Consider the following 14,898-nt stretch of genomic DNA (forward strand, 5'->3'; position numbering starts at 1 on the left):
TAGTCTTATGCAGAGTCAAATTTCATTACTAGTTTGATAATATTCAACAATTGTTAAATAATTTGTATATCATGCATTAAGGGAACACTGCACAGAGACAACACATAACAGGTTGTGTGGCTTTGTGACAATGGGAAAAAAACCCTCACCAAATTTTCTAATGGAAACATTAGTATCATCCAAAAAAAATTTTTTTTTTTTTGAGACAACCTCTCTTTGTCGCTCAGGCTGGCATGCAGTGGCACACTCTCAACTTGCTATAAATCCCACCTCCCAGGTACGAGTGATTCTCATGCCTCAGCCTCCCAAGTACCTGGGATTATATGCACGTGCCAACAGAGCTAGATAATTTTCTGTATTTTTTCACAGACACAGGGTTTAGCCAGGCTGGTCTCTAATTCCTGACCTTAAGGGATCTGCCCGCCTCAGCCTCCCAAAATGCTAGGATTACAGGAGTGAGCCACCATGCCCAGCCTGTCATCTGATTTTTATATTTCTTGGAGATCTGAAGGAAAGTTCCAAGAACAGACAAGATGAATCAAATAGGGTCCAATCATGAATGAAAAACAGAAAGCCACACTCCAGTTGTTGAGTAACCAGAATCCTTCATATTGTCCTTTGCAAAACAGTAATTCTACATAGGTTCTATCTATGTGTCATTTCCATGAGTTCAGTAATTTTCTGCTAATGGTCTTGTGTATATGTGCTGTTTTTTTTTAAGATTATTACATTAGTATATACTTACAGTAGATTTTATTTCTTTTGTTGTTGTTTTGTTCGAGCTCCCCAAGTGATTGTGGGAACAGAAATTGATTTGAAAAGTAGTCTGTAACTAAATATTGAAAGGAAATAATATCCCTTAACAATGCTTATTCATATCAATTCATTTGGATGAAAACTAATTGTAATGGTCACTACATAATTACATTCTAAAATGAATTTCACTCCACACACCCAACTGATGGAGACAAAGAAATGCTCTCGCAGTCTGAGTAGAAATATAAGTGATACCTGAAATTAAAGAGAAATGTGATGTATGAATATTCAATGCAGATACACAAACTATTCTATATAGACCTAAGCACTGTCAGCAGGCTTAGTCTATTGGCTATAACCAGGTGGACAATCAAGATATTTTAAATATGAAGACAAGAATTCCTCTCCAATCCGGTTTTCCACTACATCATCCAGTGGACGTTTGCATATTGCAGTTATGTTGCACACTTATGTCATTTATGATGAAACATATGGAAACTTAATTCTCTGAGAAGGTGAACAATGAGCCCTGGGAATATCATTCACTTTCAACAGATTGAAATGGTCTGATCACCTCCTGCCATTCCCAGTCTTTTCTGAGTGTGGTTGCCTCTTTGAATCTCAGCATGTGATTCCCACTAATGGCAGTAGAGGGAGGTGCCGGAGCTCTAGGTGAACATGCTTGTGAATTAAAGCAAACCTTTGCAAACCCCCAGGCTCACGGGCTAAGGGGGGAAAAGGAGGAATTTCCCAGTCCCAGTAATGCTTTCTGACATATAAAAAGGGAAAATAGTTACACCTTTCACTGCATCACTGTGGGAAACTAATTTGTTTTGACATACTGAGAAGTAATCTGATGTTCGTATTTATTCTGAAAAAAGCTGTATTAGCTAAAAACAAATTTCATGAATAAAATCATGGATACATAATCAGACATGTACATCTACTGAGTATGTCGGCGATGTAGGGAATTAACTATTGCTAGTAAACTTCTCTTTAAAGGAATCTAATTTCTATTACTTTGAAATCTTTTCCAATTCTTCTCTCTAGCACCACCAGCACCCAGGACACAGCTGTCTCCAGGAACACATGGAAACATTATACCCAGAACACTAGCCTGCATTGATCCAACCCACTGGTATCATGCTTCTCCTTCCAAAAGGCCTTATAAATGATCTTGATTGAAGAGCCATTTCAATACTATTCTTGGCACAAGGACAGTCACTGAAAACCTTTCTGAGCAACAGGCTGTTTCACAACAAGCGGACATACTACCTTATTTGTTTATCTTCAGTTTATGAAAAGCTAATATTGAAAATTCTATTTAAACTCCAGAATCATCAAAATACTCCCCCAAACTCTTTTAGCTGGGGAGGCATATAGAAATATGTTGGACCTTAAAGATATAGAAAGAAAGGGGAAAAACCCTAGTGAAACCAGTGAGTGATAAGGGAGTCGGAGTTACGAGTATTAAAAGAGATGAATTGAATTAACCCCTGCCCTTCCCCATTATATTAACTGCCCACTGGAAACAACAACAGAATTACTAAAATCTCACACTCTCTAATGGGATGGTAATAGGATTCAGAGGCCATTAGGGTAAAGGCAATCCATATTTTACACTGTAATAAGCTCAGACTGAAGATGCTGCACCCCCTCAGAGCCCAACAATTACCAATTTAACATTAACAAACCTACAAGCACTTTCCAAATTGAAAAATAAACCCGAGTTAAAAGTCAAAGGTCTATTTTTTAACAACGTATATATTTTTGTGGGAATAAAAAATCATCTAACTTAATCGAAGAAAAATTCTTTCTTTACTCTGATATTGATTATTACTCATTCCAGAATGCTTTGGAAATGAGGGATACTGTGATTGTTATAACGTGGTTATAATTCTCTACAAATAGAATATATTTGCTCATGGCAAGTACATTTCATTTATTTAAATTACCTTTTTCCCTAAAAACGTTTTCTTATTCGAGGAGAAATATAATGAACTATCCTGGATATAAAGAGTTTGCACATAAGAGACAGTGAATTCAACAGGATGCTCTGGAGAAGGAAAGAGTGAGACAGAAATGAACAGTCTGCTACCATCCTAAGGGAACCAAAGATTAAAGGAAAGAGAATAAATCTAAAATTAAAACAGAAATTACAGTTACACACTGAAATCATTTAACATTATTTAATCCTATTGTCAGGGGAACAGTTAACTGACCAGCCTTTCATGTCTGTTAGTAGAGTCATCACTCCGTATCTGTGGGGCTTGGTTCCAGGACCCCCATGGATGCCAAAATTCACAGATGCTGGAGTCCCTCAATTAAACTGGGGCAGTATTTGCGTATAACCTACGTACTTCCTCCCATATATTTTACATAGTCTCTAGATTGTTTGTAATACCTAATATAACGTAAATGCTATGTAAATAGTTGTTATGTCACCTTGTTTTTTATTTGTATTATTTTTATTATTACACTGTTACTTTGTGTTTTTTGTTTATTTGTTTGTTTTGTTTTGAGACAGTCTTGCTCTGTCACCCAGGCTGGAGTGTTGTGGCACTCACTGCAACCTTAACCTCCTGGACTCAAGCAATCCTCTGGCCTCAACTTCTCCAGTAGCTGAAATTACAGGTGTGTGTCACCATGACCAGCTAATTTATTTATTTTTTGTAGGGATGAGGTTTCTCCATATTTCCCAAAGTGGTCTCAAAACTCCTAGACTCAAGTGATCCACCTGCCTTGGCCTCCCAAAATGCTGGAATTACCAAGCAACTCATTGTGCCTGGCCTGCTTTTTATTATTCTTAAGTATTATCAATTTGCGGTTAGTTGAATTCATAAAGGTAGAACTCAAAGATACAAAAAGCTGACTGTATAATTAAAATAAAAATTTTATTATTTGATTAACATTTGTATTCTATTATATAATAACTTCTAACATGACTCTAAGGTTGTTTGTCTTTGTGTAATATAGAAATAAAACATTACAGGAAAATATTTTGATTTATAAGTTCTTAAATTTTCACCAGAAGTTTGGAAAAGAAGCAGAGAAATGTGGGAGGACAATATCTTCACATAAACTGACATGGTGCACAGACTTAACTAAAAATAAGTTAGTATATATTTACTCTGCAACATCATTTCTGAATCTCCAGTTCCTATTAAAATGTCTGACATTCAATAGACAATCTGTATTCATGATCACAGTGCTCGGAGTCCATCGTCTATTTAATCAGTTCTGATATCCAAGGTTCGAAATCTTGTAACCATCACTAGAGTGGAGAGAGGTGGTCACCACTTTTCGATTACCCTCCAAACAAGTCTACCTTTCATCGTAAATTACATGATCAGAGACAAAGAGGAACACATCTAAAGAGTGTACGTCTTCCTCCAACTAAAATAACAACTCTATTCCGGGGATGAAGGATCTGGATCTAATTCAGGGTAGAAAATAGAGGCGGAAGGATGATGCCCTAGGACACTTTGAACCTGCCCTAGACTAAGACTTGGAAACAAACACAGAGGTTAATTATTTGTGGTCTTTTGGAGGTGAATATCTTCCTTTAATCCATACACTGTAAGTATTTACATATTTGCACATTCATTCAAGAGTTATTGACAAAATTAACATTATGCTGCCAGACATTTTTCTGAGCATCAGTGATACAGCAGCAGATAAGCTAGACAAACATGGTTCCTGTCCTCAGTGAGTTTAAAAGCTTAGGTGTGAGACAGGAGAATAGGGTCTGGAGGCAGAGAACCTAAGGCTGATTCATGCTGACTTCCTAGAACTGAATCAAAAGAAAAATCCCAACTCTTCATCTCCAGATATCAAAAGGATCAATGGCTACTCCTTTTGCACCTCCCCCTTCCACACCTCACAGCTGAAAAATGAAAAATGCCTCTGATTGGTCACTTCCTCCAACCAATCAGACAAATAAACCAAGTCTTTATTTGCATAAAGTGTAACTTTGTAACTTCACTTCAGCCTCTGATTGGTCACTTACTGCAACCAATCAGATTGGTTGTGGGCCAAGTCTTCATTTACATAGGTTGTAACCAAGTAACCAACAGGAATCCTGTAGAGTATTTAGATCCCAGAAAATTCTGTAACCAATGCTCCTGAATCACTTGCTGGAGCCAGCTCCCACTTTGTGGAGTGTACTTTTGTTTCAATAAATCTAGGTTTTCACTGCATCATTCTTTCATTGCTTTGTGTGTGCATCTTATCCAATTTTTTGTTCAAAATGCCAAAAACATGGATGACTTGTAGTCAAGAATCTCCAGCAGTAGACTATGGACAATTAAACCAGCAGTTATATATATATATGGAGAGAGAGAGACAGATATATAGATACAGTGTTATACATATATAGTTTTATATATATATATATATATATATATATATATATAGAGAGAGAGAGAGAGAGAGAGAGAGAGAGAGAGAGAGAGACAGAGAGAGAGAGAGAGAGAGAGAGAGAGAGAGAGAGAGAGAATAATGTTAGAATAAGGTAAGTGCATTGTTATAGCATCACAGAGTGGGAGCCCCTAATTTAAACTTAAGGAGGAGTAGTCGAGAAAAGCTTCTTGGAGGAGGTGACATTTAAACTTCTGCCTAAAGATGGATAGTATTTAGCCAGGGGCAAACTGCAGTGTTAAAGATGAGCATCTGCAAAGCCATAGTTAGGAAAGCCAGAAAGACTGAAAGGAGTCCTGGAGGGACGGAATGGAAAATGCAGAAGTCTGGGAGCGCACAGGTAGCGGCTCAGAGGCAGAGGAGATACTGAATTCCTTAAGGACAGGAAACACAGCATATCTTCCTGATTTAATAATTGCTAGATTATACATTGTAAGTGCTCCATCAATATTTACAGAATATCTACTGGGAACCTCTTGCTGCTATAAACCTAAAGTTCTTCTAAATTCTCCATATGGTTATTCTTTAAAAATGTTTATTAGGTTTTGTTTTGTTTTAAGGTAGGTTTGGGGTGTGTGTGTGTACTAACAGTGCCTTTTCACAGCTCCACAGGCCCCCATCAACTCCTATTGTTTTATTTCTGACTACTCACCTTCAAGTACTTATGCTGCAATACCTGGTGTAGGATTTATCCTGGAGGAAATTGAACTAAGAATGCAATCCACGCTAGTAAACAAATATGGGAATAGCTTATTGATAGATTAGTTCCAGGTGTGAGTGATATTAATGTGTGCAAGGCATATTAAGTTCTAAGCCAAGGAATGCAATCTCAACTTAAAAGATAATCATTTATCCCCAAATTTGAATGAAATCTGAATCCCTGCTGTGCTGTTTTTTCTTGCATAAAATGCTGTGTAAGAGGCATTGACAACTCCACTATGAAATAGTTCATAGCTACATTATGTCATTTTCTATATTTTTTGTGCACAAATGTTCCAGAGAAAAACTTGGGAAACATGCTCAACTGTGCAGCAAGTGCTGGACTATCAACAATTTTAGCTTAATATATAAAATAAATCACAATTTTTCTAATACATTTTCCAACATCAGCGACATGTAGTTCATAAGAAGAAATAAAACTGCAACATATAAATCATGAAATAATTCATTTCTAAGAGTCAAGGGGACTGAATTGGCAGCTAAAATAGAAATAGTGTTTTGGATGTAATAGTCAAGTGTTTAAAAACAAATTACCTTTTTGTTCTGCTAGCATTTTTTAAAAATCCTCAAAAAAGCTTCTGGAGAATCACGGCCTGTTATAATAAACCATAATAAAGTAATTACAGCTTAGTTTCTGTAAAGGTTCTTGCCATGTAAATGTTCATTTATCTGAAATTTGCTTAAAACAAATAGATTAGATTCATTTCAGGAACAAGAATGACATGACTTTTTTGTTAACACTGATTAATGATTTCAGTTCCTAATGTCATTAGTCGACTATCATCATTTCACCATTTGAAAAATGGTCTCCAGGATCTCTGGGGCTCATCTAGACATGAATTTTTGCCCATTTCTTATATTCTACTGACCTCTAGAGACTATGTGTGTGTGTATATAAATCACATAGGATATGTGATTATAAACACATATAACATATATATCATAAATGCCATATAGATCGAGAATAAAAGGATTTTTGTCACATTAGCCTATTTCATTTAAAAACATAGCTCAATTACATACCTTTTCAAACAAAATGTTATTTGTCAATGTTTAATACTAAGCGGGTTGATAACACTCGCCCTCATGTTCTTTGCTTGGATTAATGATGTGCAGAACTCAGAGAAGAGTATCAGACAAACTGATCCTATCTTTGGTTTGTGGCCTGCATCAACAGTTAAGTGATAACGGAGAATTCAGAAACCCTGGTCTGCTTTTTCAATAAAGCCAGATTTATGTTTAGTTGGGACAAGATTATATGAGAATCTTCTCCCCCAAAATCATACCTGCCTGTATTGATTTTCCAACTCTCCTCCTAATGAGGCAGGGCATGTAACATGGATAGGCAGCCTAGTGTGGGCTCCGGTGGCTTTGTAGTACTTCCATTTTTTTCCTCTCTCGATGTCTTTGATTACTAAATATATCCACAACTGAAAATTCAACATGAAAATGATATCTAATTTCAGATTAGATCATAAGCTCCTTAAGAATTGTGTCTTTTTCATTTTGGCGTCCCTGGTACCTAGCATACTGTGTGTCAGATTGTGGGAAATTAATAACATCAGCTGGAAAAAAAAACACACTATTTTATTAGGAATGTACTCACACTGTATCTTATTAGGAATACACCCATTTATTCTCTTTCTGTCTCTCTCTGGAAATAGATATCGATAAAGATATATGCATATGCATATATTCTCTATATGTACATATGTGTGTATATACGTGTATATATAAATGTAAACACAAATACAAATGCTAAGTGGAATCTTCTACGTACAGAACATATGACTAGATTTGTTAATGAATCTTCTAACAGTTTTCTTTCATTTTCAGTTTTATGTACTATATTACTGTTTAAATTTTCATTTAAAATAGGGATTGAAAACTACTGTTCATTACGCTACATCATCAATTGCACCTGAACGTTCAACAATTTCAAGTAGGTTTCTTTGTAACAGGTTCAGTTTTAATCTAGTGACAAAAGGATATTTTTAAAAGTGCCACTGGAGCAATACCACTTTTTGTCTTTTAGCATATTGTGTCAATTATATTATATAGTATATATTATAGAGCATATATATTATATTGTATATATTTATTACTTATGTTATACATTTAGAAACAGAAATAGCTTGAGAATTTGAATTAAGCACCTCAAACTGCTACCGATTATTAATAAATATGTTTGCCAAATAGGATAAAAGAGTGCATTATTTGATGAGACACTGGTACAAAGCAGCAGATATAACCACAGGATTTTGAAAATGTCCAAGCTACAAATGATTTACCTGAGTATGAGAGGAAATCAAGGGTTTTTTTTGCTTTGTTTTTTCGAGACAGGGTTTTGCACTGTTTCCCAAGCTGGAGTGCAGAGGTGTGATCTCCGCTCACCGCAACCTCCACCTCCAAGGTTCAAGCAATTCTCATGCCTCAGCCTCCTGAGTACCTGGTATTACAGGCTTGTGCCACCATGCCCAGTAATTTTTGTGTTTTTTGTAAAGATGAGGTTTTACCACTTTGGCCAGGGTCATCTCAATTCCTGGCCTCGAGCAATCCACCCACCTCGGCCTCCCAAAGTGCTGGGATTACAGGTGAACCATTGCACCCAGCCTCACCCTTACTACTTTGATTCTGTAGTAATATTCAGTAGACAGAATCCTGCTCCCTGTTCTGCAGACTTGGAAGGTGGTCTGGTGACTCCTGTCCTATTCCACGGTAACAACATTTCTGGCAAGGTCAGCTCCACCTCCTGTTCTTTCACCATTTCAGCCTCCTTGTGGCATCTAAGAGGCTTTCAGTGGGTCAAATCCTAAAAATAAATAACTTATCAAGGACTGACCAGCACCCAGTTAATGACAAAAATGAGAATGGCAGAGGATAAGTAATTGGGATTTGGGCAGTAATAGCTTACTTTTGTACTTAATCCTAGAGGAACATGCTAATCAGAACCCTGACCCACTGTAGAAGCTATGCTTGCTTGATCTGTGTGGTCTTGTAGTAAAATTCCAGCAACGTTGAATTCCCAACTAGCTAATTAAGAATGGTGGCTGTTCCGGTGAGAGGGGAGAGAAATGTTATAGCCAATACAATGAAAGCATTATTTGGCATCATTGATGTACTTTTCTGCTCCTTAAACAGGTGGTAAGATATTGATATATAAGCAGCTATAGTAAACCATAGTTTGTAAATAGAAAGATGTCCCCCCCAAATTTAAATTTATCCAGTCAACTTTAGTGAATAGTTACAGAAACCAGGTTTTTCTACCCAATTACCTCTTCTGAATGATAAGTCACTAGTTTGGATTTTACTGCTCAAATTTGCCCTTGCATAGCATTAGCAGAGGTGCCAACAATTAGAGAAACAGTTCACATCAGGTAGCTAGGAAAAAGACAGGGGAGTCAAGGAAGAAATCTGGATAATCCCCATGCTGGAAATTCAAACCCTGGATAATCAGGACCTAATTCTATAGGCAATTATGATTCTGTCCAGTTAAGAGAAATTTGTAATCCATTCAGTTTCAAGCCTATAAAGGCACATTTCTCAAAAACTTGTATTTTGGCCTCCGATGGCTTAAAAAGTTCTCCTTACTCGATTGTCTCCAATTACAGAAATCCTTCCCAAGTACAAGGCTGCAGAAGTATATTAAACCTGCAGGATATCATGTAGCTGGCTGTTTTACAGAGCTTTACAGCACACGCAATTGCGATGCATGATGTAATATGACTGAAGCAATTCACCACAATCTGATGCTGCTTATTCAGGTCACAGGTGTTGTCTTACGTATAGGAGCAGAGAGGTAAACTGTCTTTGACTAGCAGGCTCGGACTAGTAAGCAAAGGGAGGTACAGATAAATTTATACTAACTTTAAGAAATCCCCCGACTCACACACACAAAGGTTAGGGCTACTGTGGATTTCAGCAAATCTCTGGCTTGCCTAGCAACAATAAAGGAACTTCGGTGACCACAGATCTGTGAGTCAGGATGAGGCTTGGCTACAACTGTCAGAAGAACTGAAGTCAATGATGAGAAGGCACCTCAGGGGTGGGGTGCAACTTTGAATCTGCATCAAAATGTGGTTGGTGCCTAACAAATAACAGATAATAATGATTGTAAATTTCCATTATACTAAGACACATAACTCCAGTGAAAATAAAAATGTGTATGTTATGGTTTTGTGAGTGCTGATTTTTGCAGGGTTTTTAGAACCGTCTGCAAACACACAGCAGCAAAACAGTCAAATGAGGCAGGCTGGAGGAAACAGAAAAGAAAAACCACCTACATTCAAGGTACAAGACAATAATTTCTAAGCCTTTGGGATCTATTTTTTCCCTTGCATTGTAATGCAGTCAAGTGTATGAGTGATGCCTTTTGTGTTTGATAATGTCAAGTGTGAATGTCATGGGCAGCCCCCCATCTGACAGTATTAAAATGGTGGGAAGATGAAAAGCTTGGAAAAGTAAATGGAACAAATTAAATTAAAGTGGTTGGAGGACAAGGAAAGTCACTCATCTGTAGTTTGGTTTTGAGGTGATGTTGGTGACCGTGTCCACTTGAATAGGCTGGTAAAATCAGTGTTACTGAGGAAAAGTATGACACTCTACTTACTTAATTGTACTAATAATTATTTTTGCTCCTTCTCATTGTGAAGTCTGTTGAAAAGAAAACAGCATATATCCTCACATATACACTTTCATTGTACAGTTAGTCTCCACAGCTAATACAAATAGTCAGACAAATACACTAGATGTCAAAGAGTTCAAGGTAAGTCAGTCAAGGTTTATAGAAAGTAACTGACAACACGGGCAATTCAGAGAGGCAATTAATTCTAATAAATAAAGTATATAACTTTTTAGAGAGATGAAAACCCTCAAAGATCATAAAAATCCATTGTAATCAATGTCAAGAAACCAGAGATGAACATAAAACTAATTGATTATACAGTAATAGCATGGAGAGAACATCACACCTTCTAAACCATGGGTCTTATCTCCGATGAATGGTGAAGGTTTTTCTTATGAAAACATGAAAACAAATGCATATACACAAAATCCCTATCTAATGAGGCCATGACATCTGCAGTACAAACAAGAAATTGCAATAATTATAATAGGAAGGTGTTTCCTTACTGCTGAAGTCTAGGCTAATGCAACAGATTATTCACGGGCTTCCAGCCTCTAGACTAGGAGTTCTCAACAGTATTGCTACAAGGGAAAGATATAGACTACTGGTAGCTGTACCTCCGTAAGGCTGCAGTTTAACAGAAGAGTGGGTGCCCTGTAGATAGATGTTTCAGAATCTCTGGGAAGGGTGCGTTGTGTGGTGGAACCTGCTCTTCCAGTACTTCCCCGTTCACAGCCAGAGCCTGAACTCCTCTAAAAGTTGCCAGATCACCTCTCTCCAGTGGCTATCAAATACCTTGGCTTGCCATTCAAGACTCTCCATCATACTAGCATCAGTCATTCTTTTTTGGCATGCATGCCCTGTGCCCACACTGATTTTGCTGACGGGAATTATTTTGTGTTTTCATATTCTACTCCTAATTCAAAGACACGCTCCTCAGGATCCTCTCAACTTGGAGTGAACTTTTCTCCCCTTCTCTCCTAAGGGAGGCAGTTAAGACCTGGCACTTTTAGTCCAGGAGGCTGTTTGGCTCCTATTTTGTATCTTCATCAGGTTCTCAGTGAGTGGAGAGATACCTCTTGTTGTCGTTAGGGGTGCGATTTGGCACACTTAATTCATGGTACTTTGGATATAGTCAGTGCTTGATAGCTACTATTAAAAAAAAGAGAACAAGAGACAAACAGCAAATAAACTTTACTAGAAAGTAACATCTCCCACCAAGTTGTAAAGCTTTCCTTATTTAAAGACAGAAGAAAAAAAAAAAACACCACTATGGGTCAAGTACAAAAAAATGTATTTGAATCAAATAAAAATAAAAAAAATCTGGAGAACGTCCTTATCCCAGTGGACTTACAGTGCTAATTACAAAATAGAAGTAGCTGACACTTACGCCTTCTAAATATAAACCTTTTCGTCCCAGAGAAGAGAAATGAATGGGTGTTAAATCAAAACATCCTATGGAGCATTTCACACCTCAGGAATGAAAACTGACAAAGAAGCGATTCTATGCCAAAGAAGAATCCACCAGCAAAGAACCAGGTCTGCTTAAGGTAAGAAAAACAAAAGCTCTCCACCATAGGTTACTCCCTTGTCCTGTCTGCAAGTGCTTTTGTAATACTCATCGCCCCCTCTCATTGGAAAAAACATATACGCTTCTCTTTCACTATTGAAATCAGTTAATTGATCATTTCCAAAAATAAATACTACCATAGATAGAGGTCACTGGTCCTGAAATTGCATCAGTTCATGTCTGGGTACTAGATTCCTGGGCTCCTCTGGGATGTCTTTGTCATTTTATCACAGTGATTACAAGCAGAGTAGTTCCAGCGTGGGTGCCCTCAGTTTCTAGCGCTTATGTTTGCTCTCTGCATTCCTATTTTCTCCATCAAGCCTTATAGCTTTTGCTTTGGAAATCTGGCATTTAATATCCAATGTTAATTACATTTCCTATTCTGAGGAAAATCCTATTGGGCTAATTTTTCAAAATCATATAATGAAAGAACTTCAGTGACAAATCATGTAAGTTTTCGATTGTTTTTTACGGGTAGATCTATTAAGCACTTAATATTCAGTGGGAAAACAGTCTCAGAGCAATGAAATTCTATTACTTTAGAGGTTGCATGCTTTTAATTTCTTAATATTTCATTACATGTTGGCAACTGGTGCATATTTTTATAATGCGTTTGATCATTACTCTTCTCAGGGTATTCTATTTCAGTTCTTCCTCTGACATCATATTTGCATGTTAAAGGGTTTTAGCATTCAGGGATGAAATGTTCTGAATAGTAATGTGCAGTTAAGTTGATTTTTTAAAAACGGAAAACAGCAAACAGACATTATATATAGGGACTAAAGAGAACAATCTCATAATTTTAAAATCGAACTCAAGTTTTAATAGCTTTCTATAGAACATCATAAACGGTAATGATTCAATATAATTCATTAATTAGCAAATTATGCAAAATGCTATCCGCAGAGTTTGGGGAGAAGGATCTTTTTCCTTGGCTTTTATAAGTCTACTGCATTTCTTTTTTTCCTGTAAAAAAAAAAAATGGTCTTTTCTTTGCTCTCCAGCAACATCTACTGGAAAATTCAGAAAAATGCTATTTGTATGAATCAAATAGTTTGAGTAAGGACAGTTTTGATTAGCATCTGCCTAAAAAGTGCATGCTGAACTACAATCCAGTTTACAATGAAATTATTTCTGCTTACTTTAGTTCTATTTTGTTCTCTAAGAAAAGGATAGTTATTTGGTGACGCAAATAGCCAAGCTGCAACTTCAAATTTATCATCACCTCACTTGGAAGAAGTCATTTTCATAAATAAAAGTAAAGCACATATGATACAGACAACATATTTCTTTTGGCCAATCTTTTCAACGCTTGCCACATCTTTAGGAAATAATCACCATTATCAGCAGCAGAATAACAGCCTTCAATAGTTAGGTATAACTAGAGTCAGAGAAAATATTTCATGCAAGAAAAAACGATGTAAAAAAAAAACGAGTTTGAATTTGAGAAAAGCTACTTCAAGATTCTGCAAAGTTTCTTAAGTTGAAAAAAAAATTACATGTGATGATTTTAAAACTCACTGTGCTACCACCAGCACGGTTACATCAAATGTTCGACAGCAATGTCTTTTTCCCTTGTCCACATCCTTCCTTATTTTTTTAACCATGAGGAGAAATTAAGTTTCCCCGCACCTGTAACAGGGGCTTCCCAGGGAACTTCCACTGGAGATTATCTCTGGATGATGAAGTATGATCAGACCCATAGTCCATTTGGTCTTTACTCCCCACTACTCAGCAGTTTCTGATGTCCTCATAAAATTGGATTCACAGGCTGCACCCACAAGATGCCTTTAGATGGTCTGGCAAACACGAGATACGCCAGGGTATGATATTGAGGAGCAAGTCCGGTTGGGAAACTTGGAAGAAAAAAATCTTATCCCCAAACATATACATAAAATATCCTCCTATCCGTGGCCGCTGAAATCAACAACGCCATAGCATAGCAGTTCTTTCTCAGACCAAACCTAGTACAGGCACTGAAGTCACCCTTGTCTGTATCATTCCAGAGGAGCATTTTTAAAACAGAACTTTGTACTTTCAATATTCAGATTTTCTCATAAAAACATTTTAAAATGAATTGAAACATTCTATGCTATCTTTTAGGTAAAATCCTAGATATCATCTGAATTTCTGTTATCCTTAATTAGAAACTTGGCTGACTAGAGGTGGGTTTTTTTTTTTTTCTTTTTTGCTTTCTCAAATCTCAGTTTATTCATGTCAGCAATAAATTTTAGCAGCAGAAGCAATGAACACAGAATCAGCAAAGACTGAGGTTAAAAACAAATAATCAAAACTTTAAAACAACAGAAGTAGCAACAGAAATCAAGTACGGGGGATTAGCGTGTATTGCATTATGTTTGTTCAATGTTAAAATAGATATGAACCTTTTCAGCTTCACCCCAAAGCTCTTTAAAGGAGAAATGCCATTAAATATAATCCACAACTCTCATTCACAGCACACAAAAGGGACATATTCCTAAAAGCTATCCACAGCGAAAATCCATATGTATTCCACATTTAGGATCCTGATGCAAAGTTCCGACTTGAGGCTGGTAATCAGCCCCTCCATTATTGAACCGCTTAGAATCCAAAAAGGTTTATCCAACAGCACCACCAGAGTTAACTCCCATTTCAAACTGTCATAATTCAGTTATCCTAATTATTTATCGGATCCCTTTCTACAACATGCCCTAACCTGATGTTTTAACTTCATATTTCATTTGGGACAATACTCAATCTCCATTTATGAAACATCAACCTGACACAGGTTAAGGAGATAGAAGAAGCGCTTCACCCACAAGATCCAAGC

The 14,898-nt window shown here is 36.9% G+C and overlaps 1 protein-coding gene across 15 annotated transcripts in view; it reads right to left on the reverse strand.

Annotated features, from left to right (window-relative positions):
• TENM2 (teneurin transmembrane protein 2) overlaps positions 1 to 14,898 on the reverse strand; it is a 3,817,113-nt gene that overhangs the window by 667,133 nt on the left and 3,135,082 nt on the right. The gene's annotated exons all lie outside the window — the stretch shown is intronic.

This window comes from Saimiri boliviensis, chromosome 20, assembly GCF_048565385.1.
Source record: "Saimiri boliviensis isolate mSaiBol1 chromosome 20, mSaiBol1.pri, whole genome shotgun sequence".
Lineage (NCBI taxonomy): Eukaryota > Metazoa > Chordata > Mammalia > Primates > Cebidae > Saimiri > Saimiri boliviensis.